The following is a 24,700-nucleotide window of genomic DNA, read 5'->3' as shown; positions in this document are numbered from 1 at the left end:
AATATCTAATCAGTTAATCACATGGAAGTAACATTTTGACATGTAGACGTGGATAAGGTGACCTGCTGAAGTTCAGTCAGAATGGGGAAGAATTGAAGTGACTCTGAATGCTAGTTAACTACTGCAGATAATTAATGACAATTCAAGTGTGCAGAAAAGTAAAAAATTAACCAGATCACATGGTAATAAATATAGGTAAAAGCATAAAGTGTATAATTTGAGTGTCAACAATAAGCGTAATATAAAAACCAATGTCAAATAGGGCTAAATGTTATTTATTAGCATAGTTTTAGATATAGGACATGCTACGGCAGCTGAGAAATGTATATGACACTGATTTTGCATTATATTACAGCGTGTTTCAATAAAACCTACTGTGTTTATGTAGTAAAACACAAATGTGGACATTTCCAAGCATTTTAATGCAGTGGATTTGCAGCTCACCATATTACAGAAGGTAAAATTCACACTCAAAAACAGATGCAATCAGTTCAATTCATTACACAACTGTGGTGCTGTAATGATATACATAGTGATATTGAGACAACATGATATAAAAGTCTGACGATGTGCATGTAAACATAATCGTAACTCGAGTGTATTGTTACACCCTTAATGAAGCACATTAAAGTATCAACTTTTCCCTAAACTGGACATGTCACACTTTAGCATGTGATTTCTTTACTTAAAAATGTTTTAATAAATACAGCAGAACAAAAAATATATAGTAATATGCTTTTAAAATGTAGTGAGGTAAATATTTCCCAAAATTAAAATTACTCTGATGGTTGTTGGTGTCAAATTGGCATCAATGAATGCACATTGAACCTTGAAGCAGATGAGCTACAGCAGCAGCACCAGAAGAAGAGGACACTAGTGCATCAGTCATATGGAGGATTTCAGTTTGCTGATCATGATCTGATTGATTTTAGGTATGAATTTTAGAATTAAAGGCCTAGCTTAGCGAGTATTTTTTGTGGCTTGTTTTTGGACATTTGACAGCAATCAAGTCAAATTTGAAAGAATGAATATTAATGAAAATTCAATGAACTCAAGATTTTTAAAACCATGTTTTCAAAATGAGTCACCTGAACAACTAGTTGGCAGTGGAAGTCTGGTGTAATGCTGAGAGGCATTCATTGAGAGGCAAGAGATCTTAAAACAGCTTTATCAAACTTATCTACTTTAATGAAGACATAACATGACAATTAAAATGAACCATTAAAACAGGGTTTCTGCAGGTATCAATAAGTTCATGTTCTAAGACCATTATGAATTAAATTTTAGACTCATAAAGGATTAAACATTAAGGAATTTTTCAAATGGCCCAGATGGAAAAGATTTTTGGAAAAGTCCTATCATAATTGAATATATTTAATAATACAATAATAATTTAATAATATAAAATTTAAATATTTTACATTTTTTTAGCAAAATATTTTTAAATATTGAGTAAAAACAAGCAAGCTCTACTTGTATCCATACACTTTTTTCCAACATAAACTTTCTTTAAAATAAAAGTAAAAAAAAATGACCAAATGTTTTAAAAGTTTTAAAAACTATAATAAACTAAATCTATACACAACAATCTGTCCAGGTCAGTGTCCTCAGCAGTAAATACATAGAGCACTTTTAAACAATTATTATTGTAAGGAAAATAATTAAACCATTAAGGTAAAATTTTTAAATAGTTTTATTGAGATGTATTGTTGATGATTGTATGGGTGTAAACGGCCAGATTGGGAAGCAGCAATACATGAACAAAGGAAAATTAAGACCTTTTTAAAAAAAAAAAAGATTTAAGACAACCTACAACCTACAATAATATTTCATTAAATTTAAGCCTTTTTAAGGCCTAAAATTTTGATTTTGAGATTTAAGACATTTTAAGACCTTGTTGACACTCTGATTTAAAAAATTAAGAAATGTTTTAAAACATATTGGAGATTTATCTTTTATTACACAGTCAGCATAGCTAAACCATCAGCACATAAAACAACAGAGCGACTCTGGATTGTGGATATAATTCTGACAGCTCTTGCTTATCAGCAGAGAAGAGCTGTGTGTCTGTGAAACAATGACTGACCTATATTCACACACACATTTACGCACCATTTAAAAACATATTTCACTCTGCTAAATGCCACACTGGCACACCCCTCTTAACAAACAAGGTAATGCCAAAACGTTTTATTCTAGAACTAAATAAAAAGACAAAACTCTTTAGCAACTTTAAAAAACTTATAGGTTGCTGGAATGAATCTAAATGAAACAAAACACACAGCTGATACTTCTCATTTTAGTAAAAGAAAAATGCTATACATCAAACTTTAGACAAGTCTGAATGTTTACAATCTACTTTACAACACTTTCATACCATCAAGAGTCATTCAGTACAATTTGTGTCATGCATAGGTTGGTTAAGAATAGTTTCAGGAAAACTGTGATGATGACCAGACAAGCACAAATGAGAAGCCGTACGATTTAGTACAGCTGGATGGAATTAGAATGCAGCACCTTCAGAAATGATATCAATACACACTACATAGTAAGATTGATCCACAGTAAGTAAGTCTGACAAAAAGTTCAAGCCTTTGAACTACGCTTTCCAATTTAATTTACATTAAAATGAAATTGTGTCCCTTCTCTTTCATCATCTTTTTCAAAGACGGAGCGAGATGCAGCAAACTCTAGGCTAATGATGTAGACTTTCTGCTAATAATAAACAGCATATTCTGAGCCTTAAAAGAAATTTTAGAATCAATTTCATAGCATGATGACATTTTAGTTAGGGGAACATACCCTACCTGACAAAAATCTTGTTGTCAATCCCAGTTGTAGCAACAAATAATAACTTTGGCAAAAGGTCAATTATTCAGATGAATCATCTGTTGAACTGCATCCCAATCATCACAAATACTGCAGAAGACCTATTGGAACCCGCATGGAGCCAAGATTCTCACATAAATCAATCATGTTTGGTTACATTCAGTATGGGGGTGCGCGAGAGATCAACATCCTGAGGTATTAACACATTTGTGCTGCCCATTACATCACAAACCACAGGAGAGGGCAAATTCTTCAGCAGAATATGACTATTTCTCATACTTCAGCCTTCACATCAAAGTTCCTGAAAGCAAAAAAGGTCAAAGTGCTCCAGGATTGGCCAGCCTAGTCACCAGACATGGACATTATTGAGCATGTCTGGGGTAAGATGGAGGAGGCATTGAAGATAAATCCAAAGAATCTTGATGAACCCCATTCCAGATGACTATTAATAAGTTATCTGAGGCATTGCAGAGATGTGGATGCAGTCAACCAAGCTCATGGGAGTCATACACAATATTCATTTTTTCCACTGCACCATGACTTTATATTCTATACTGTGCATTATTCATATAAGCCCCTTCTGATACCAAATGATCTACTAGAAGTCAAGTTATTATTTGTTGTTCCTAAAACTTGGATAGGTGATAAGATTTTGTCAGGCAGTGTATATTTATGATTACATTCAGTCATTTAGCAGATGCTTTTATCCAAAGTGAATACAAAGCGAATGATGAATTCTATTCACTTTATCCTTACTTTGCCTCCGCTAACTCTTAATTTACTGGTAATTATTAGTAAGGTTATTGTTGTAGTGAGTAGGCTTAGATATGGGATAGGACTAAGACATGTACAATATTCCAATAATATGTGCTTTATAGGTACTAAAAATACCCAATGTATTAGATAAGCAACTTGTTAAAAGTTAGAACTGTTCCCCTAAAGGTTTCCACATTAAAAAGTAATACATTCTGTTCATTTGTGTTTTTTTGTCATTATTGGTCAAATGGTTTCAGTTTGGCCACACTGCTAAATGTGGACAATTAGGCATTAAAGTACTATAACCATTAACATCATACATTTTCATATATCAATACATGTTAATAAATGTGATATAAATGTTTTAAAATTGACAGATAAAGCTGACCTGATGTGTACTACTATATGTAGCAAAGGTAGCTTTATAACCACAATATTCTTAAGCATTAAGGTATTAAAGCATTATTTTCTACCATACCAAATTAAATAATAATAATAATAATAATAATTTAATCATTACTACTTTTGAAAAATTATTTAGCTGATTCACTTCAGTAACCCATTCCATAGTTAACAAACTCTTTCCTAACAATAAACACACAGAGTTTGTTCATTCTCAACAGAGTTTCACGATAATGAAGCAAACTCTACAGCAATAATTGAATAATTCATCATTCATTTTCTTTTCGGCTTAGTCCCTTTATTAATCTGGGGTCGCCACAGCGAAATGAACCGCCAACTTATCCAGCACATGTTTTACGCAGCGGATGCCCTTCCAGCCGCAACCCATCTCTGGAAAAAATCCATACACACTCATTCACACTTATACACTATACGGACAATTGGCCTTCCCAATTCACCTATACCGCATGTCTTTGGACTGTGGGGGAAACCAGAACACCCGGAGGAAACCCACCCGAACGCAGGAAGAACATGCAAACTCCACACAGAATCGCTAACTGACCCAGCCGAGGCTCGAACCAGCGACCTTCTTGCTATGAGGCAATAGCACTACCTACTGTGCCCCTGCTTCACCTAATTGAATAATTTAACACATCAATTATTCTCATTCATGTGTTCATTACTAGCAGGGCTCTCTGCTAGTAATGAAAGAAAACAACTTCTCCTTTGCTAATAGCCTCATAAAACTCTGTTACTGCAAACAGAACAAACTCCAAAAATAACAACACAATCTCATGACAATTCGTAACTTTTTGATTTAGTGGCTAATTCGTATGAATTTGTATAATCTCGTATGATCTCATTCGTACAATTTAGTAAAATTTGCATTCCCCCCAATAACGGTTGGGTTTAGGGGCAGGGTTGGGTGCCACATCTCCTTTTTGAAGGAGTAAATTTTCGTTCAACTCAATTCATACGAATTTGTACGAATTACCCACTAAACTGGCCAAACGTAAAACAGTTACATTTCCTCGAGAGATCAGGCTGAAAATAACACATACCATAAACTCTGCTAATCATATTCATTTACAGATATTTGACAATTGCTGTCTGATTGGTCAATCTGAGTCCCTTAAAAAAGCTGACTAAACCCTCTGACCACAATAAACACAACAAAATCCCTGATAATACCGAACACAAATATATTTCGATAAACAATATTATAGTCATTTTAAGACCATTTTATGCCACTCATTATATAATGCCAGAAAGACAATGTAATATCATCACAATGCAAGCAAACTCAATGAACACATATTATTTTATTCTTAAGATTATTTAATTTAATTATAGTCATTTGAACAATTGAATAATTAGACATTGGAATCAGAATGAGAAAACGGATACCCTAAATAAATAATAATAAATGTTAACAAAAAAGTGCAAGGTAAAAAGTAACAGAGGCTGCGATATTTGCTACCAGATCTATTTTCAGTTGTCAGGCACCCACATGAAAATATATTATAGTAAATTTATTGTAAATACTAGAGTGTTTTTTAACCATACTGACACCTCCAATAGAGATAGAGATGTTGAACAATCAGCTAAAATGTTGCTAGAATTGGTTTTTGTGTATAGGTGAGATTTATATATATATATATATATATAAATATAAAACCAAAACTTATTGTGGTCATGTCTATGTGTTGTGCGATACGTCGATACATTAATTATTGTGACATGCCTACTTAGATCTATTCAAAACAGAAAATGTAATAAAAATAAGCATAAATAAAACTTTATTTTAGGATTTATCATAAATGTCAAATCCAAACAGATCCATTTAAAGTGAAACTGAAAACTGCACAATAAAATGCGCATTATAAACACTATTGTATATCACATTCAGCAACAATTCAACTAACCGCATGCTGTTTCCAGGTTTTACAAGCTTGCTTGATGTTAATTGCATTATATTAATTGCTTTAGATTGTAGGTTTCAGACCAAAAAAAAACCTTGCATTCCAAATAAGGTAAATAAAATTGTTCAGCTTGGGTTGCTGCATCTCACTCTCTGACACATGGCTCTTCTCAATGTGAATGTGCTACTTTCTTATCCACACAGCCTGCAGCACTGTAAAACATGAATAAATTGTTTATGAAAAGTTTATAGACACAAAAGAGGACAGACGAGAAGGGCTCAACCACATGAAAAAAGCCACTGATGGGAAGAAGAGAAAACCTTTCTCTCATGTACAAAGACTAGAAACACAAACAAAAGACAAACACACACACACACACACACACACACACACACACACACACACACACACACACACACACACACACACACACACACACACAAATGATTGTTAACGGGCTATTCCTCCTCATCCAAATACATGTGTATCCATTCTTGTATGGCCACACCTAACAATACGAAGCTCACGCGTGTTTGACAACAACCTACAGCATGGCCTCAGATCTCACACACACACATACACACTCATTAAAGTTTTCAAAATCACAGCATGAGTTCACAATGACTTATATGACCCAACAAACTAAAAAGTACGGAATAACTACTGATAAATAGATAGTTCTCCGCATCCCTCTTACGTATTTTTAAAGCATTTAAGGATTGTGAATCGCTCATACACACATTTTTGTTGAGCTTATAAATGTAGTGCACTGTTAAGAAAAAAGTGTTTACTTTACTTTTAAAAAGTGAGCAAACCCATTGCCTTAAAAGCGACAAGCTGACTTTACTTAAATAACCAAGTAAACCTATAGTAACTTGGAACTGTTAAAGTGATTCAACTTAATATTTATAATTATCTACATTAGGGTTGAGTGATGTCAACCAATTTATCATCGAACGATGTCTAATGTGAAACATTGATCCAGCGGTACATCCTTGATAAACTGTCTGACGTGCACTGCACTCTGGGGTTTGTGCTCAAAGCACCCGCTGATTGCTGGAGCTCAGATGAGCGCATGTGCTGCAGCATGACAGAGAGTGTGGTGTGTGTGTGTGTGTGTGTGTGGTCACGTGATGTGTGCTTTCAGCGGTATAGTGTGGAAGAAGCGCTTTTCGGAAATACTTGATGAAACGCCAGTGTGGACGTGGATCGTTTTTGTTGTAAAATGCCATTTTAAAACTAAGACGTATTAGTGTAAACGGGGCCTAAGTGTGTCATTTTTATGAGCAGATTGCTGCTGCGACAAGGGCAGGGCGGAGGATCGCTATGCCAGCTCAGCATCGTGATGTCTATTGGCCATCAGCAATGGACGATGGCATCGTCTATCAACCCAACCCTAATCCACATAGTTAATTTACTTAAAATAAGTGAGTAAACCCGTTGGTTAAAATCTTTAAGTAAAGTCAATTGATTGTTTTAAAACAACAGGTTTACAGATTTAAGAAGTCAACTAATCATTTTTTATAGCGTGGCCAATCAGAAGCAAGTTTTCAGTGTTCACATCACAGTTCATTTGTCCATTTTGTAGTATACACAGACAGTTTGAATAATTCAGAACTTTCACTTTTACAAAGTAATGGACCTCTTTGGTGATGTGGAAGGTATTTTTAAATGTTGTAGTTAATGTAGGCTTTTTACATTATGCAACTGTTGTGTAAACACAACGATGAGTCTTCTGCCAATTTAAATAAATGTTAGATCAGATGCAAGCTTTGTTTCCCTTTTGTTAAAAGTTTAAAGATTTTGCTGCATGTTAATATCATTTTATTGATAATCTGTAGTATTTTAAGAGTATTTAGAGTATAATAGTATTTATAAGACCAAACTTGGGTCACAGTTGTAGCATATGCATGTGCATTTAACCAAAAGGCTAAGCAGACTGACAACCTAGTCAGTGTATTATACAGTATTATTTAAAATATTTTTTAATGGTATTTTGAAGTAATTAGTTAAATTACGGCCCTTATAACGTTAAAAATGTTGCCCCTTAATGGAAAGGTACAGTACATTCCGAACTTTCTGCAGTCATTTTTATATCTTTAATCTTATTTTGATCAAAATTTTGATGTGTTGTCTAAGGAGCTCTAATGGAAACTTACTGCCTTGTGTTAGTACATTTTTATTTCTTTTCAAATACTGTTTTAAAGTAAACAATTTGTTCAACTTGTTCAAATACAGGCATGCAGTCTTGCAATATGTAAATGCCTCATTAAAATATGATTTACAAACATGACCATATAAACATGTTTATCTTGTGAAAGTTTACACAAACCATAAATCTTGAAATGGTTTATGATTTACTACTTTCATAATTCACAACTGTCCAGAGGTTGTGTAGCATCGGTTTGCCACTAATAAAAATGTTCAGATATGGAATAAAGGAGAAAACTGCCAGCAAAGACCTTAATATGATCTATGTGATGTGAAAAGACAATGAAAGAAAGAAAGAAAGAAAGAATTTTCTATATTAACATAATATGTCAAAAGTATATGGCCAGTAAGTGATGGCAACATGATTTTATTGTCATGTAGGTTAAGTTACGTAGGGTCATGAACTGAGAAATCAGCATGAGCTTTTGATATATAAAAGGTCATTGTACTAAAAGTAAGTTCCTGTAAGTTTCAGATATAAAAACATCCTTGTTACTGAAATAAAAGCTTTTATTGACACCAGGTCAAGAAAATGCAGGATCCTAGAATGCACCTATAGGATAATAGGTAGGTATTGCCCCAACACAAATTAGTTAAGTTAGCTTATTGTTTTACACATTTAAGTGGATTGAACATAAACCTAGGGTTGTCACGATGCGATTTTTTCACATAAAGATACTATACTAGCTGAAGTTTCGTGATACCAAGTATTATTGCGATACTGTAATTCATAACTCAAATCTATGAAATAAAGAAAATGGTTAGAAATACTATATTTTATGTGTTATAATAGGCCTAATTGAATTGAATTCATAGTTCCCTTATTATTGAAAAAGTCTCTGCACACCCCTTACCTAAGATGCATTAGTTCTTTTTATTTATCGTTTAGAAAACTGACCAACAAAACAATACATTAAAATAAAGATACAAATTATACCGAACAAAATTCCTTACAAAAAGAGCAAATTTTGCTATATGAAGTGGTCAAAAATTGTTTCAATGTTTCCTGTTGCTCTTTTTTTTTGTTTTATCAGGTGAGAATCTAAAGTGATTCAAAATGTCACTCTCAAATGTCGTTCTTTTTAAGAGACTGTCACAGTTGTTGTAGCTACTAAATCATATTGACAGGAACAGAAATGAACTGATTCAGACGTGCGTTCTAACTGAAGCGTCAGAAAACGTGCAGCTTCCATAAAAGGCATGAATTCTACAGTTTTGCAACCTTAAAGGGCTCCACAGACTATTCAAATAAAATGGTCTATTGTTGCACAAGCGTGTGAGCATTTTAGTTTTTTTTTTTTTTTACTTTTTCACATGCAACACTATGTATTGTAGATAGACCGTTAATGACGATACTACCGTACAGTGGCATTGCCAGTATTTTGGAGCCATAGTATCACAATACTACCAAAGTACCGGTAAACAACACCACCTTCATAGAAGAATATCAAAAGCTAATTTTGTAGCTCCACCCACTGATTCCCACATGACATAATTGGATCAAGCCACAGAGGAGCCAAAACATGCTGTTAAAGATCACTAAATATTGTCCATATAGCTTGGTTGTGGATAAATAGAGTCTTTGCAAAACATTCCCTCAGAGGGTAGTCTGCACACACATAAATACTCTAAATGATGGACATACTTAAAGTGACAAGACCTTTGTCTAAGCAAAGTCAGACCTTACTGTCCTAATTAAATAATTCAAAACCAAAGGATGATCGTATTTTATTTTGGTAGAATAAGCGTAATCTATAGAAGTCTTTGCCTTTCCTATAAGCCACTTCTGATAACAAATGAAGTCAAGTTATTATTTGTTGTTCCTAAAACCTGGAGACGACAAGACTTTTGTCAGGTAGTATGTATGTATGTGTATATATATATATATATATATATATATATATATATATATATATATATATATATATATATATATATAGTTTATTAGTATTAGTTTTTAATATATATATTAAAATTTAACAATGTGCAGATGTAGTCTCCTAAAACATCATCATGTAGAATTATGATTTATTTCAGTCATGAAATACAGTCATCTTGTGAAATTAAATTCATCTCGCAATCCATTTATTGCTGAAAAACTACATTACACAACGTGCATTTTTTCCAATATCACGCAGTCCTAATTTATATCATTAAAAACTTGACAAAACTTGCAGCCTGATTACTAAAATAAAAAATGATGAAAACCTGAATAGAGTCCTAACCTGAGAATGATGTCACTTTTAACACTGGTAAAAATCTAAAATGAAAGCAAATGATTGAAAACCCGGCAGCTAGCCCTCTGCAACTCTCACATGGTTGCCCACTAAATTTAAGCTGGGCTGTGCCTGAGGTCTGCATGGGTCCTAATGCCCCAGCATGTGTGGTGTGCAGTCTGGCACAATATGGCTGCTGTCGCGTCATCCAGGTGGATGCTGCACACTGGTGGTGGATGAGGAGATTCCCCCAAAAAATGTCCAGAAAAGTGCTATACAAATGTAAGGACTTATTATTATCATTATTAAAAGCATGTAAACTGGCGGGTGTCGAGAGTTATTTAACTATGCAGAAGTGTTATCCAATCACAGCAGTGGTTGTTTACTTCCAAGGCTCAATTCAGAAAATCATCTCCTGATCTGCACTCAAAATCTAATTTCTTGTTAATTTTGATTACGTAAAATTTTCTTTGCGGGCCTCAGAAGCACAATAAACTAGTTTTAAACAGTCAGATCAGATTCCTTTAAGTTAATAATGCAAGTTGAGAAAGGGTAATCTGAAATGGAACTATTCATTGCAGTATATCAAGACGGATAAACCTCAAAATGTGTGATTTAATAGTTTATAGTTAATCTTCTAAATGCATCATAATAAAAGAGACCTGCATTTGAGCTCTAAGCAGTCTACACAACATATATAATAAACACGGTACAGAGGTCAGAAGATTATTCTTTTATCAGGGTCATAAGAAGTGCACTTCTGCCTCTTTTCCTATGTAATATCTCACTTGGAATCTCCTCACATATCGACTAAACACCTGAACAGGCTCGTATAAACACACACACACACACACACACACACACACACACACACACACACAGAGCGGACATGAGAGTGTGTAAAGCAGCTGTTGGGTTCAGAAAGAGATCAAGGGTCACAGTCAGTGGAGGAACTGATAGGGGCCCAGGATTGTTCCGGAAGGGGTGGAATCTCTCAAGAATGTTACAGCAGTGACAGGAAAACACATACAGCTTTCGAACAATGTTGGTGCAGTGTTACAGGAGTGTTAATGTGGCAATGTGTGTACAGACTTGAATCATTGAAACACAAGCAGAACCAATTTTTTCATGCTGAATTGAGGGCATCAATTTATGGATTCATGGATTTACGATCGATATAGACAGAAATTTGTTCTAGTTGTGCTTCATAAATGAGTTTATGATCCATAGCTTTAAAGTGTCATCTAGAAACAGTTATGTTCAAAAAGAAATGAGTACTTTTGTGCAGCAAGGACATATTAAAGTGAATTAAAACAAGCAATGAATGCATTTATTCATTCATTTTCCTTCAGCTTAGTCCCTTTATTCATCAGGGGTCACCACAGCATTTGTTTTACACTGTAACTACGCTGAAGAAAATGTTTCCAAGCTTTTTGAAATTGGAATAATAAACAGCTGGTTTGTAAAATTGATAATAATACGAAATATATCTTGAGCTCGAAATCATCACAAAGATTCTGAGGGATCATGTGATCCTGATTACTAAAGTATTGATGTTGATAATGCGACTTTAATAACAGGAATGTTACATTATAATATATAAATATATATTCAAAATGAACTGATTACAGGACAAATATAACAGTAGTTTATATATAAAAAATATCGTCAGGCATATTTATAACAAGAATCAGTTGACGAGCATGGCACGGGGGCTCAGTGGTTAGCACTGTTGCCTCACACCATAAAGGTTGCTGGTTCGAGTCCAAGCTGGGCCAGTTTCTGATATCAGTGTGAAGTTTGCATGTTCTCCCAGTGCTTGTGTGGGTTTGTGTCGGTTCAGCTGATTCGAATGTTGGAATTTTCAGAGGTTATTAGCTGATAAATATGGGCCAGTAGGGGCTTTCATCATCCATCCACATGGTTAATCAGCTGTGGATCACATACAGCTGCAGCCAGAAGTTAACGAGAATTATTTATATTATTTATTACATTTCCCAGTAATTGTATTTTATTAACGTCTACCCCTATCCCAACCCTAAACCCAACAGACACAGTGATGTAAAAACAGATCTGAATCTGGAGTCTTCTCTATTAGTATAGCTGATTAACCATGGGACTTATTTATATTATTTATTAAATTTCCCATTAATCGTATTTTATTAACGTCTAGCCCTACCCCAACCTAGCTATTCTCTATTAGTATAGCTGATTAACCATGCAGAGGGATGATAACAGCCTACTAGTAGGCACAGAAGGCCCCTACTGGCTCATCTATCAGCTGATAACCACTGATAACGGCCATTTAATCAATTGATAATATTCAAAGCAGGTCTCCGGTTTCCTCCATAGTCCTAAGACATGCGCTATTGGTGAATTGAATAAACTAAATTGGCTGTGGTGTATGTGTTTGGTGTGTGAATGAGTGTGTATAGGTGTTTCCCAGTGAAAATGATTCAAAAAGCAAAATAAATGGTTCAGACTTAAAATATCAATTTTATTAAGTGACAGAGGCTACACTCTTAAAGTAACAGTTCACCCAAAAATGAAAATTACCCCTTAATTTACTCACCCTCAAACCATACTCTCATTATATGACTTTCTTCTGTCAGACAAACACAGTCTGAGTAGTTTTAAATCCTGGCTCCTCCATGCTCTGGATCGGTGTTGGCTAGTAGTGTCCATGTTTTAAGCTTTCAAAAGCACATAAATATATATATGCTGACTATTTGACCTGTTCAGATAGATAGATTTTGGAGTTTATTGCCATATCAGCTTTTCTGGTTATGTCATGGCAAAAAAAAAATAAAAAATACAGATCAAGTTTACAAAATTTTATAAATATCACTTTTCAATAATTATAAAAAAAAATCTAATAATTAAAAGTCATCAAAACCACCAAATAATACATAAGATAAAATACATAATTAATAAATAAGTTAAAAAACTAAAACAGCTTTTTAAGGTTTACTTTAGATAAAAATTGTACAATTCTGGAAGGATTCACATTTAAAAAATATTTCATTTAAAGTCTCTCCAGATAAAAATCGTTGTCTGATAATGCATGTCTTATGAAGCGATCGATGTGTTTTTGTAACAAGAATATTACTCATTTTTAAATTATAAACTCAAGTCACTGCGCACCTTTGATCTTGCATTTGAGGCATGATGATGTAATTCTGTAAAAATAAATATGGCTGTGCAAAAAAACTTCAAGCTCTTCATCTCTTTCATTATAATCCTCTGACATTTTAACTTCTAATTTTCTGTTTATCTTCACTAGTTTCCTCTACAAATGTGTCTTACCTTGAGTCATAGTTCAGCCAAGAAGTTGTTGAGAACACACAATCGGCAGAAAATCAGTGATTTTAGATTATAATTAAAAATATTTTTGTCCGGTAACATCCATTAATCGGTGTATGGGGTATTTTTATGAAAAAAGGGCCACTGTTACCACAACACATTGTAATATAGGGCATATGCACAGCTAGGGTTTTTTCCCCTAAAAATCTGGTGAAAGGTTAATGTGACTATTTTCAGTTTCATACGGTTCCTTTTACAGCATTAATGTTGTAATCTATTACAATACATTCAGTTAAACAGACTTAAGCATTCATTTAGCTGCTCAGGCATAAAATAACATGAAAAGTCATTTAAAAGCTAGTGTGGTCAGGAGCAGTATAGGCAAGTGCTGAAACTATTGAAAATACTGGGGTAAAATACATGGTTTATTACTCACAAGCCACTTTATTAGGTACACCATACTAGCAATGGGTTGGACCCCCTTTTGCCTTCAGAACTGCCTTAATCCTTCGAGGCATAGATTCAACAAGGTACTGGAAATATTCCTCTGAGATTTTGCTCCATATTAACATGATAGCATCACACAGTTGCTGCAGATTTGTCGGCTGCACATCCATGATGTGAATCTCTTGTTCCACCACATCCCAAAGGTGCTCTATTGGATTGAGCTCTGGTGATTGTGGAGGCCATGAGTACAGTGAACTCATTTTCATGTTCAAGAAACCAGTCTGTGATGATTTGCGCTTTATAACATGGCACGTTATCCTGCTGGAAGTAGCCATCAGAAGATGGGTACACTGTGGTCATAAAGGGATGGACATGGACAATACTCAGGTAGGCTGTGGTGTTGACACAATGCTGAATTGGTACTAATGAGCCCAAAGTGTGCCAAGAAAATATTCCCCACACCATCACCACCACCACCAGCCTGAACCATTGATACAAGGCAGGATGGATCCATGCTTTCATGTTTTTGATGCCAAATTCTAACCCTACCATCTGAATGTTGCCGCAGAAATCGAGACTCATCAGACCAGGCAAAATTTTTCCAATCTTCTATTGCCCAATTTTGGTGAGCCTGTGCGAATTGTAGTTTTCTGTACTTAGCTGACAGGAATGACACCCAGCGTGGTCTTCTGCTGCTGTAGCCCATCTGCCTCAAGGTTGGACGTGTTGTGCGTTCAGAGACGCTCTTCTGCATACCTCGGTTGTAACGAGTGTTTTTTTGAGTTATTTGCCTTTCTACCAGCTGGAACCAGTCTGGCCATTCTCCTCTGACCTCTAGCATCAACAAGGGATTTGCGCCCACAGAACTGCCGCTCACTAGATATTTTCTCTTTTTCAGACTATTCTCCATAAACCCTCGAGACGGTTGTGCATGAAAAATCCCAGTAGATCAGCAGTTTCTGAAATACTCAGATCAGCCCATCTGGCACCAACAACCATGCCATGTTCAAAGTCACTTAAATTACCTTTCCTCCCAATTCTGATGCTCGATTTGAACTGCAGTAAATTGCCTTGACCATGTCTACATGCCTAAATGCATTGAGTTTCTGCCATGTGATTGGCTGATTGGGATTTGCGTTAACAAGTAGTTGGACAAGTGTACCGAATAAAGTGAGTGTGAGTGTATAACAATAAAGTGATTGTGAGTGTATAACAATCAAACAGTGAAGATCACAGATTTTTTTTTTAAAACAGACCATAAACAGTGATTTCGTAACGGCATACAGTTCACTGGAAGCTCTTGAACTGGGTTACTGAAAATTAAAAGTCATTCTGCATATACTGTACAGCACAGAAAAGCCAGGATACATTTTTTTAAGTACTCAGACTGACAGTTTGTCTGACAGAAAATGCATTACAATTTAAATGTTTAAATGAACTATTCCTTTAAAAATAAAAGCTTTTTTGCTGCAAAAGTCCCAGAAGAACTGCTTTATTGTCTAAATGAACTAGTCTCGAAAGCACTTCTTCATATAACCTTTTTTCTAAGCTTTAGAGAACACTTTAAAAGTCTAAATGCTTATGACAATGGTAGATTTTTTTATTGTGCTATTACCCTGCTCTGAAGTACAAGCTAAAGTACATTTGGTCGCCCAAAACTTTCCCAGTTCCAGTGATGCAAACACACTAAAAAGTGGGTACTTCCCCCAAAATTTATAGGAACTACCAAAACATTCATCTGGAGTAACCGCCCCTAAAAATACTAATAAATAAACTATCTTTTTAAGAGAGTTCAGCCCTGTATCTTGAGAATTCACTGTTGGCCGATGCATCCATGTTGTCTCTGAATTTGATGTAGATGCTGCCTTCATCAGTAAGGTCAATATTTCAATTGCACTTCATTCATCTAATCACACACACGCACATGCACACTCCCAAACAAACAAAAGCACACCAACATATAGAGAAAGGTCAGGAAAAAACACTCAGGATCAAGTATCCTTCTGTGTTTATTTAACAGTTTATTTAGTCTCCCAAAGCAATGTGTGCAGTACACACAGGAATGACTGAAGTATCTATGCACACTGTAATTACTAACAATACACTCCTGACCAAAGCATGAAAAAGAGAGAGAGGGACCCAGATAAGAACAGAGAAACAGAGAGAACAACGAAGAGCGATTTCCAGGAGGTGAGAGCTAAGGGAATTATTGCATCATTCTGACAAACTGCACTGTTTACAGTATTACCGTGAAGCCTAGAGGCCACCTTTAACCAGGGGCCCACTATAAAGCAGCACACGCACTGTTAACCAGAGGGGCCCAGGTATAGACTCCACTACACATCTATACAGCACACGTTCAAAAACATCCATTACACACGGGACTCTTTCGTCACATGGTCAGACAAGAGCCTCAATGTGTGATATTACAAAAACTCACAAATCCACGCATGCTTGCACTTGCCTCTGAATGTATGAAAGTACTTGACATGAAATATTTCATGAACAGATAACTAAACTGACAAATCAATTACATGGATAGTTGATCCAAAAATGAAGATGCTATCGTCATTTACCATAAGCCACAACATACTAAACCTGAGTGCCTTTAATTTTTTTGTTAGCACTGTCGCCTCAGCCAGAGCCGGCCTTGCCTAAAAGCAAACTAAGCAGCTGCTTAGGGCCCTGCGACCACTAGGGGGCCCCCATAACCCACTAGTGGTGCTAGCCGTTTCCTTGCTTAAATCTACAGTGGCCGAGAGAGCTTAACGCGCTACAATTTAGGAAAGCACATGCAATTACAAAAAACACTAGCAAGTAAAGAAACGATCTTCATCAATTTGACAGCACACGTGTTGCAAATTCTTACAACACAAACAACTGAAGAAACGCACAGCAATTGGTCACAACACAAACAATTGAAGAAACACGCTGCAAATATTCACGGCACTTGCAAATATCCACGTAACACAATGGCAATGTTTCAAGGGGACCCAAAACAATGACGGACCCTGCTAAGATATGAATGTATTATTATGCCGTGACTGTTGCTCAGTGAAGTGTTTGGTGGTCTTTGAAAGGCGAGTTGTTTTTCGTTTATTTTAATATCCTGATTACACGACATAACAACACTTCCATATCTCAGCAGGGTCCGTCTTGGTTTTGGGTCCCCTTGAAACATTTTCGTTGTGTTACGTGGATATTTGCAAGTGTCGTGACTAATTGCAGCGTGTTTCTTCAGTTGTTTGTGTTGTGACCAATTGCTGCACGTTTCTTCAGTTGTTTGTGAGAATTTGGAACATGTGTGCTGTCAGATTGATGAAGATTGTTTCTTTATTTGCTGGTGTTTTTTGTAATAGCATGTGCTGTCTTAAATTGTGGTGTTAAGCTCATACGGCCAACAAATAAATCGTTTAGTTTGCATTTTACAAACTACCTTCACTGACAGTGCTTTAGAACTTAAATACTTACAAATTTTTACTCAAAAGAAAAAAATAAAAAATTTTTAAAAGCTGAAATTGTTCTCGCAATATTTCTCAGACGCATTCAGTGTTCTCGCAGTCCAAGTTTGTTCTTTCAAGGTAACCTGCGAGACCGACCGGTCACCACAAGAACACAAATCTGAGCACAGTCACAGCCATGGCCTTTGCGTCATTGTCTTTCCCATTCCAGTATATACCTGATTTATTTTAGAAAATGGACCGTGAAAATAACGAAACTAGCGCTATTCCTCAGGTGTAGACAAACTGAGGGGAAAAAATGACGACGAGAAGAGATGAGCACAAAATCATGTTTAGCATCGCTAAAGTGCTAATGATGATGTTAAAGACAATCTAATAGCACATTTATCAAAAATAGGCAATTATAGATTAATAAACGCCGTCTATGTTTTATATGTTAATACTACATCAGTAATATTTTTCCAGAGACATGTTTATAAAAGTTGTCCTCACTGCATTAATCATAGTTTAAAATAAGCTCTGAACCCTGCATCTCAAATGTAAGGAATACAGAAGATGACTGAAGGAAATAATAAAGTTTGTGTTTAGGTATTAACATTAACCCAGTATTGTTTGCTTCTCTTTTTCTTATGTTTTTTATATTCAGATTTTTTTATAATTACTTTATATCATTTGCTTATTGATTTTATTATTTATGGATTAATCTTTGCATTAATGTTAATTGTTTTATGTTTTTGGGAGGTTTTAATGAGTTCAGAATGAATATTTTATTATTTAGTAGAGTAATACATGCGCTGTAGGTGAGTTGAATAAACTAAATTGGCTGTAGTGTATGTGTGTGAATGTGAGAGTGTATGGGTGTTTCCCAGTACTGGGTTGAGGCTGGATCCGCTGCGTGAAACATATGCTGGATTAGTTGGCGGTTCATTTCACTGTGGTGACCCCTGATAAATAAAGGGACTAAGCCAAAGGAAAATGAATGAATGAATGTTAACCAAGCTCTGTGTATTACTGCTGATTTTCATTGTATGGACAAAGCAAACACATGCATGTTTACTATCCTTGAGGGGACCTGCATAGACTTAATGATTTTTATACCATACAGACTATATATTCTGTCCCTTTACCTCAACACAAACCTAAATCTCAACCCTGGCAGAAAGCATTCTGCAGTTTAACATTTTCAAAATACTTCCTTGTTCCTTCTGGGGATCTCAATTTAGGTCCGCACAATGACACCATGAGTCTCCATGAGTCACACAAACAACGACATTACTACCTCCTAATAAAATCTTCAAATAAATGCCAACAGTAGCAAGTTTTTCTTGAATGAACTTTTCTTTTACTGTACCGGTAAGAATGAAATAGACTCTTCTTCACTCAAATTCGCTGCTATTTTAAATGTTGAAACAATGTTTTATACAATAGCACATTATGTAGTTACTGTAAAAAATAGATAAAAAACAGTAGGGCTGGGCGATAAATCAAAACGTAATCAAAATTGTCATTCAGAACATAATCTATCTAATTTTCCAGGTGAATTTTTTTTTCAATTACTTTCCCTACCGTGTGTGGAGTCACATGACTCTGCTTTGTCAAAGCTAATTTACACTTATTATATTATGATTTATACTTATTATATAATTCCGATGTCATACTTTTACCTACCGCAAGTGTACAGTCGGGCGCAGCCTTCGCATACCTGCACACCTCAAAAAAATTTAACTACATGTGACAACGACATGTAGCACAAGCTTTGTGATTGTTCAGTTTGGTATAGGTGACGAGGGTGGGTGGCACGGAGTACCATGTTTTAGGTAATGCGTGTTTTAATTTCAATGTTCCACGTTGATGTTCAATAAATAATCATAGATAGTAGATAGTGTGAGTTTACGTCAATTACTTTAAAATCAAGTAATGCTTACTTCATTCAATCTCTCATTTGTAATATGTGAGCATATTTACTGTATAAAACTTATCAGTGAACTATGAGGGCAAAAACATAAAATAAATAAATTAAACAATTGTCCACTAATCGTAATCGAGTTAAAATGTTCAATTAGACGAGATTTAGATTTTAGGCCAAATCACCCCGCCCTATGAAAACAGCCAATAAATCATGTTTTGAAAAAAAATCTTGCTAAAATATGAATCCGAGAAAACATTAAAAAAAAATGCTTTATAATTCCTGGCACCTTTAGATGATGACAGTTTAATTTTGTGCGGGAGGGGTATCCTTAACTAATCTACAACCAAAACCAAATACACTGCATACTATTATTAATAATAATTCTAATAAATACTTAATATTTTTACATAGAAAAATCTCATTTTTCTTTCTTGCTTCTACATATCTACACAGTGTTCTGCAAATAGACTACTGTTGGTTCTAATAATAAAAAGCCTATACCCTTCAATCTTCTTCATTTAGAAGTCATTTTGACATTGCTAAATGAAGAAATTTAATCAAAAACTGTAAACATTTTAAGCATTCTAATATAGGAGAGCATGGGGCACAAAGTAATGCGGGGTAAAATTTAACACATTTAGTTTTAAGGTTTAAGGTAAGGGTTTACCATGGCATGCTTCCGAGGTTTTCCCCACAGTGTCGGCAGACGGCTTCCTGACAATTAATAAAAAAGTTTGGTGAAAGTTGGATGAGAAACACACAAGAAACCATTTTTTTCAGCATTAAAGTACTTTTTATTATAATAATTTTATTATTATTATTATTATTATTATTATTATCTGTGAAAGTACACAAGTAAAATCTTATATTGCTGTGATTACCGTCTTCTAGGCTAAAAGACTAAATCATTTTGAAAGATGTATAAAACAGTGACTGCAAGCCAGTTTTGAGGAAAACACAACACACTGGGGTTAGTTGTAACAGTTGTATTTGTGATGTTACAAATAAGCCACACACTGTTGGACACCAATTAAACAAACTAAATACATTTAGAATTTTGAGTGTAATGTTGACAACTTTTTATATAAAAGAGTTTTTAATCGAAAATATTTGTTTAATAGAAAACAATAATTTTATTGCTAATACTGCAAATGTATATGATGAATAATAATGCAAATAAATCCAAATCTGTTTATCCAGATAAATGAATAAATAAACATGCTGTGCTATGTAGAATAAACAAACTGAGTTTAGTACTGAGGAAATACACTATTTAAAGTAAACTGAATTGAAATTAATTGTGTAAAATCTGCCTTTTTCAGCATGTGTACTAAGCCTTTGTCTGTTACAACTAACCCGGCAGGTGGGGTAAATGGTAACATTTTTGCTCTTGGCACTTTTGGCAATACTGCACTGGAACCATTGGCCCGGGATCATACTTTCAGTGCTCATTTGTAGGAGAGGCTTTGTGTGTTGTTGGTAAATAAATAGGGTTTGTCTAGCTCCATTACTTTGTTCATTATTTGGCCAAAACCAAAAAGTGTTGCTTTGTGCCCCACTCTCCCCTATCATTTCACTCTCTTGCAGAACTTCTACACATCCTGAAAGTATTGATTCTATCCCTTCAACCTTCCTCATTTGAAAATCCTATTGGATATTGCTCAAATTTGATCACTCAAAGACTATTTTAACAAGCTTTAGTTTTGTTTATTTTTATAAGAATATTTTAGGCATTCTTATACGTGTGAATTGTGTTGATCTTCTGTCTTTTAATATTCGCAAGTGGAAATCAGCTGCTGCCATGGTAACCCATTTAAAAGGTTAGACTAAATAACTGGTAATTAATTCAGTCAGTTAATTTAAAAGTAGATTAAATATGTTTTTTTTAATCTAATGGGCGTGTTATGAGTCAGCTACCCTTAAATTGGTACTTTAAAAAGTCCAAGCTATTTCCTGAACCACAACAACTATCCAAACACACACTTCCAGTCCAAACAGCAGAAGACCAAGGCCAAGACTACCACTCAGTTATTTCCTTAAATCCTTAAAAAACGAAGTGGTGCGGAAGTCACACCTTGAGGTAATGAGCCCACTGTCCATGAAGGACCTGATAAAGCAAACACTGAGTGACAGGTGAATGAAAACTAGCTGTCACAACACACAATGATGGCATTTTTGTGTGCCTATTAAGGCAGACGTTCGCTCTTATGAGTTTCTCACACAAGTGTAAATGGATTCAAGTCGGCTTCAAAAGATCATCTTTAAAGGACAAGGTTTTACTCTACTGGGGATTCAGCGCATTGTAACAGTGACATATTTTGATTTCATTCCAAGTTTTCAGATCATTCCTGAATTAAGACAGAATACACAACAACCGAAATATTAGAAAGTTTTAATACACATAAGTCCACTGACCATACACTAAACGGACTGAGTGTGTTTGGCTGTGCGCTCTAGTCCATAGCGCCCGGGATAAAAAGATTAAGGTGAGGAAACGCGCGCGGTAACAGAAAACCCGGTGATTCCCGCGTGCAGCGCTTCCCCACACATCCATATTTCAACACTTCGCAACTCTCCGTGACTTGGGTTTCCACTTACTTTTCCCACATGAGCTCCACAAAAGCGGAGACCCAAGTGGAAGCAAACAGGTGATCTGTAAATGCGCCCAAAACTGTTCTGAGGACTTTGACAGCTCTAGTTTCTCATTTGCTTCATCACAAAGTACAGAAAATCTTACCGTGTGTCAGGAATTACAGGTTCACAGTTTACTTTTGCCCTCGTCCGCGCCTCGCCACCAGTGAACTCGCCTTCACCATAAACAACCCAAAAAAGAGCCGCTCTGATGTAGGACACTCCGATAAAAACGCATAAAAGATGCTGACGGAAGTATCCCAGGATGATGCGACAACGAAGAATCCGCGACTCGGCGTTTTTCCTCGGTTTTCTTCGTTTACCGGGTCCTTATCCTCCGCGTATGAGCGCCGGTAAACAGCGCTGAGCTGATGCGAAGTAGGAAAGTAGGTCAGACGGGAGCTCAATACTCCACCAACGACAGCACTCACCGCCCGCAGCCTCACACACACACACACACACACACAAACGGGCGCGCGCCAGAGAGAAGACACACACACATGTCAGCGCGGCCTCGAACACAAACACCCGGCAACAATCACTGTTAATTTTCACGGACCATCCGCAAGTTTGGCTGTTGTTTTGGCGAACGTCATGCTGCTGTCAACCAGTACTGTGTGTGTGTGTGTGCGTGTGTGTGTGTATGTATGTGTGACTCAGGTTTGCTGTCGCATTTGCACATTCGCCTCTCTTCAATTGCCTTAAAATAGTGAAGGAAATTCAGCAAATTTTTGTGGTAAGCTACTAATAGAAATGTAAAAAATATATAGGCTACAACTCCCGCAGAATTTTTTTTCTATTTCAGGATGTGCATGTAGTAGTAGTAATAAAATATTATTAATAATAAACAACAACAAATTAGGTGCAAATAAATGAATGACAAATGAAAAGAATTCAGTTCTTAGAAACAATATGTTAATATACACTCACCGGCCACTTTATTAGGTACATCTTACTAGCACCAGGTTGGACCCCCTTTTGAATTCAGAACTTCCTTAATCCTTCGTGGCATAGATTCAACAAAGTACCGGAAATATTCCTCACAGATTTTGGTCCATATTGATATTATAGCATCACGCAGTTGCTGCAGTTTTGTAGGCTGCACATCCATGATGCAAATCTTCCATTCCACCACATCCCAAAGGTGCTCTATTGGATTGAGAACTGGTGACTGTGGAGGCCATTTGAGTAGTGAACTCATTGTCATGTTCAAGAAACCAGTCTGTGATGACATGGTGCATTATCCTGCTGGAAGTATCCATCAGAAGATGAGTACACTGTGGTCATAAAGGGATATACATGATCAGCAACAATACTCAGGTAGGTTGTGGCGTTGACACGATGCTCAATTGGTACTAATGGGCCCAAAGTGTGCCAAGAAAATATTCCCCGCACCGGTCAATCCATGCTTTCATGTTGTTGATGCCAAATTCTGACCCTACCATGCGAATGTCGCAGCAGAAATCGCGACTCATCAGACCAGGCAACATTTTTCCAATCTTCTATTGTCCAATTTTGGTGAGCCTGTGTTAATTGTAGCCTCAGTTTCCTGTTTTTAGCTGACAGGAATGACACCCGGTGTGGTCTTCTGCTGCTGTAGCCCATCCGTCTCAAGGTTGGTCTGGTCATTCTCCTCTGACCTCATGCAACAAGGCATTTGCGCCCACAGAACTGCCACTCACTGGATATTTTCTCTGTTTCAGACCATTCTCTGTAAACCCTAGAGATGGTTGTGTGTGAAAATCCCAGTAGATCAGCAGTTTCTGAAATACTCAGATCAGCCTGCCTGGCACCAACAATAATGCCATGTTTAAAGTCACTTAAATTACCTTTCTTCCCAGTTCTGATGCTCTGTTTGAACTCCAGCAGATCGTCTTGACCATGTCTACATGCCTAAATGCATCAAGTTGCTGCCTTGTGATTGGCTGATTAGAAATTTGTGTTAAAGAGCAGTTGGTACCCAATAAAGTGGCAAGTAAGTGTATAATGGCTTATATATAGGCTATATCTGTGAGAGGTTATTAAATTATTAATTTAATGATTACATACATAAACAGTTATAAAGCACTTTAAACAGACTATGTAGTGAAACAGAAATATTGTACATGATTTGAGAGATATATACAGAGCATTTGCAGCGTAAAAAAATAAATAAAAAAAGGTGAAAACCATTACAATGTAATTTCCAAATATTGCAGACATGTGCAACACATTGCCATTGTGTTTTTTGGAAGTGACTGAAACATATTCAGGCTTAATAGAAACACTAACGGTCAAATTTATAAGAAGCTGAGGCTGCACACCTTTTGAAGACATGCATGAAACCTGCTCTATTTTGGAGGTTTCCTCACATATTCCACTGATGCAGCAAAAGAAACTGGGTCTGCTGCTGCTGGAGTTGAAATAATGATGATTAAGCTAACTGATGTTTATTATAGACTCTCTACTTAAACATCTGGAATAAAAAAAACATATTGTTAATGAAACAGAAATAAAAATTTTCCTGCACTGAAACTTTATGCTTGATTTCCTTTAGACTTTTCATTGGATACAAGGCGACACGGTGGTGCAGTGGGTAGCACTGTCGCCTCACAGCAAGAAGGTCGCTGGTTC

The 24,700-nt window shown here is 35.9% G+C and overlaps 1 protein-coding gene across 2 annotated transcripts in view; it reads right to left on the bottom strand.

Annotated features, from left to right (window-relative positions):
- npas2 (neuronal PAS domain protein 2) overlaps positions 1 to 24,700 on the bottom strand; it is a 117,504-nt gene that overhangs the window by 47,267 nt on the left and 45,537 nt on the right. The window contains exon 1 of one of the 2 annotated variants that reach the window (XM_056457637.1): positions 22,194 to 22,604. The exons of the other annotated variant lie outside the window; for it this stretch is intronic. The gene's annotated coding sequence lies outside the window, so the exon portion shown is untranslated. Of the gene's footprint in view, positions 1 to 22,193; positions 22,605 to 24,700 lie in introns of those variants that run through there. 2 annotated transcript variants of the gene reach the window in all.

Source organism: Danio aesculapii, chromosome 5, assembly GCF_903798145.1.
Source record: "Danio aesculapii chromosome 5, fDanAes4.1, whole genome shotgun sequence".
Taxonomy (NCBI): Eukaryota; Metazoa; Chordata; class Actinopteri; order Cypriniformes; family Danionidae; genus Danio; species Danio aesculapii.
The sequence above is the reverse complement of the archived record's forward strand: the minus strand, read 5'-3'. Positions and strand labels throughout refer to the sequence as shown.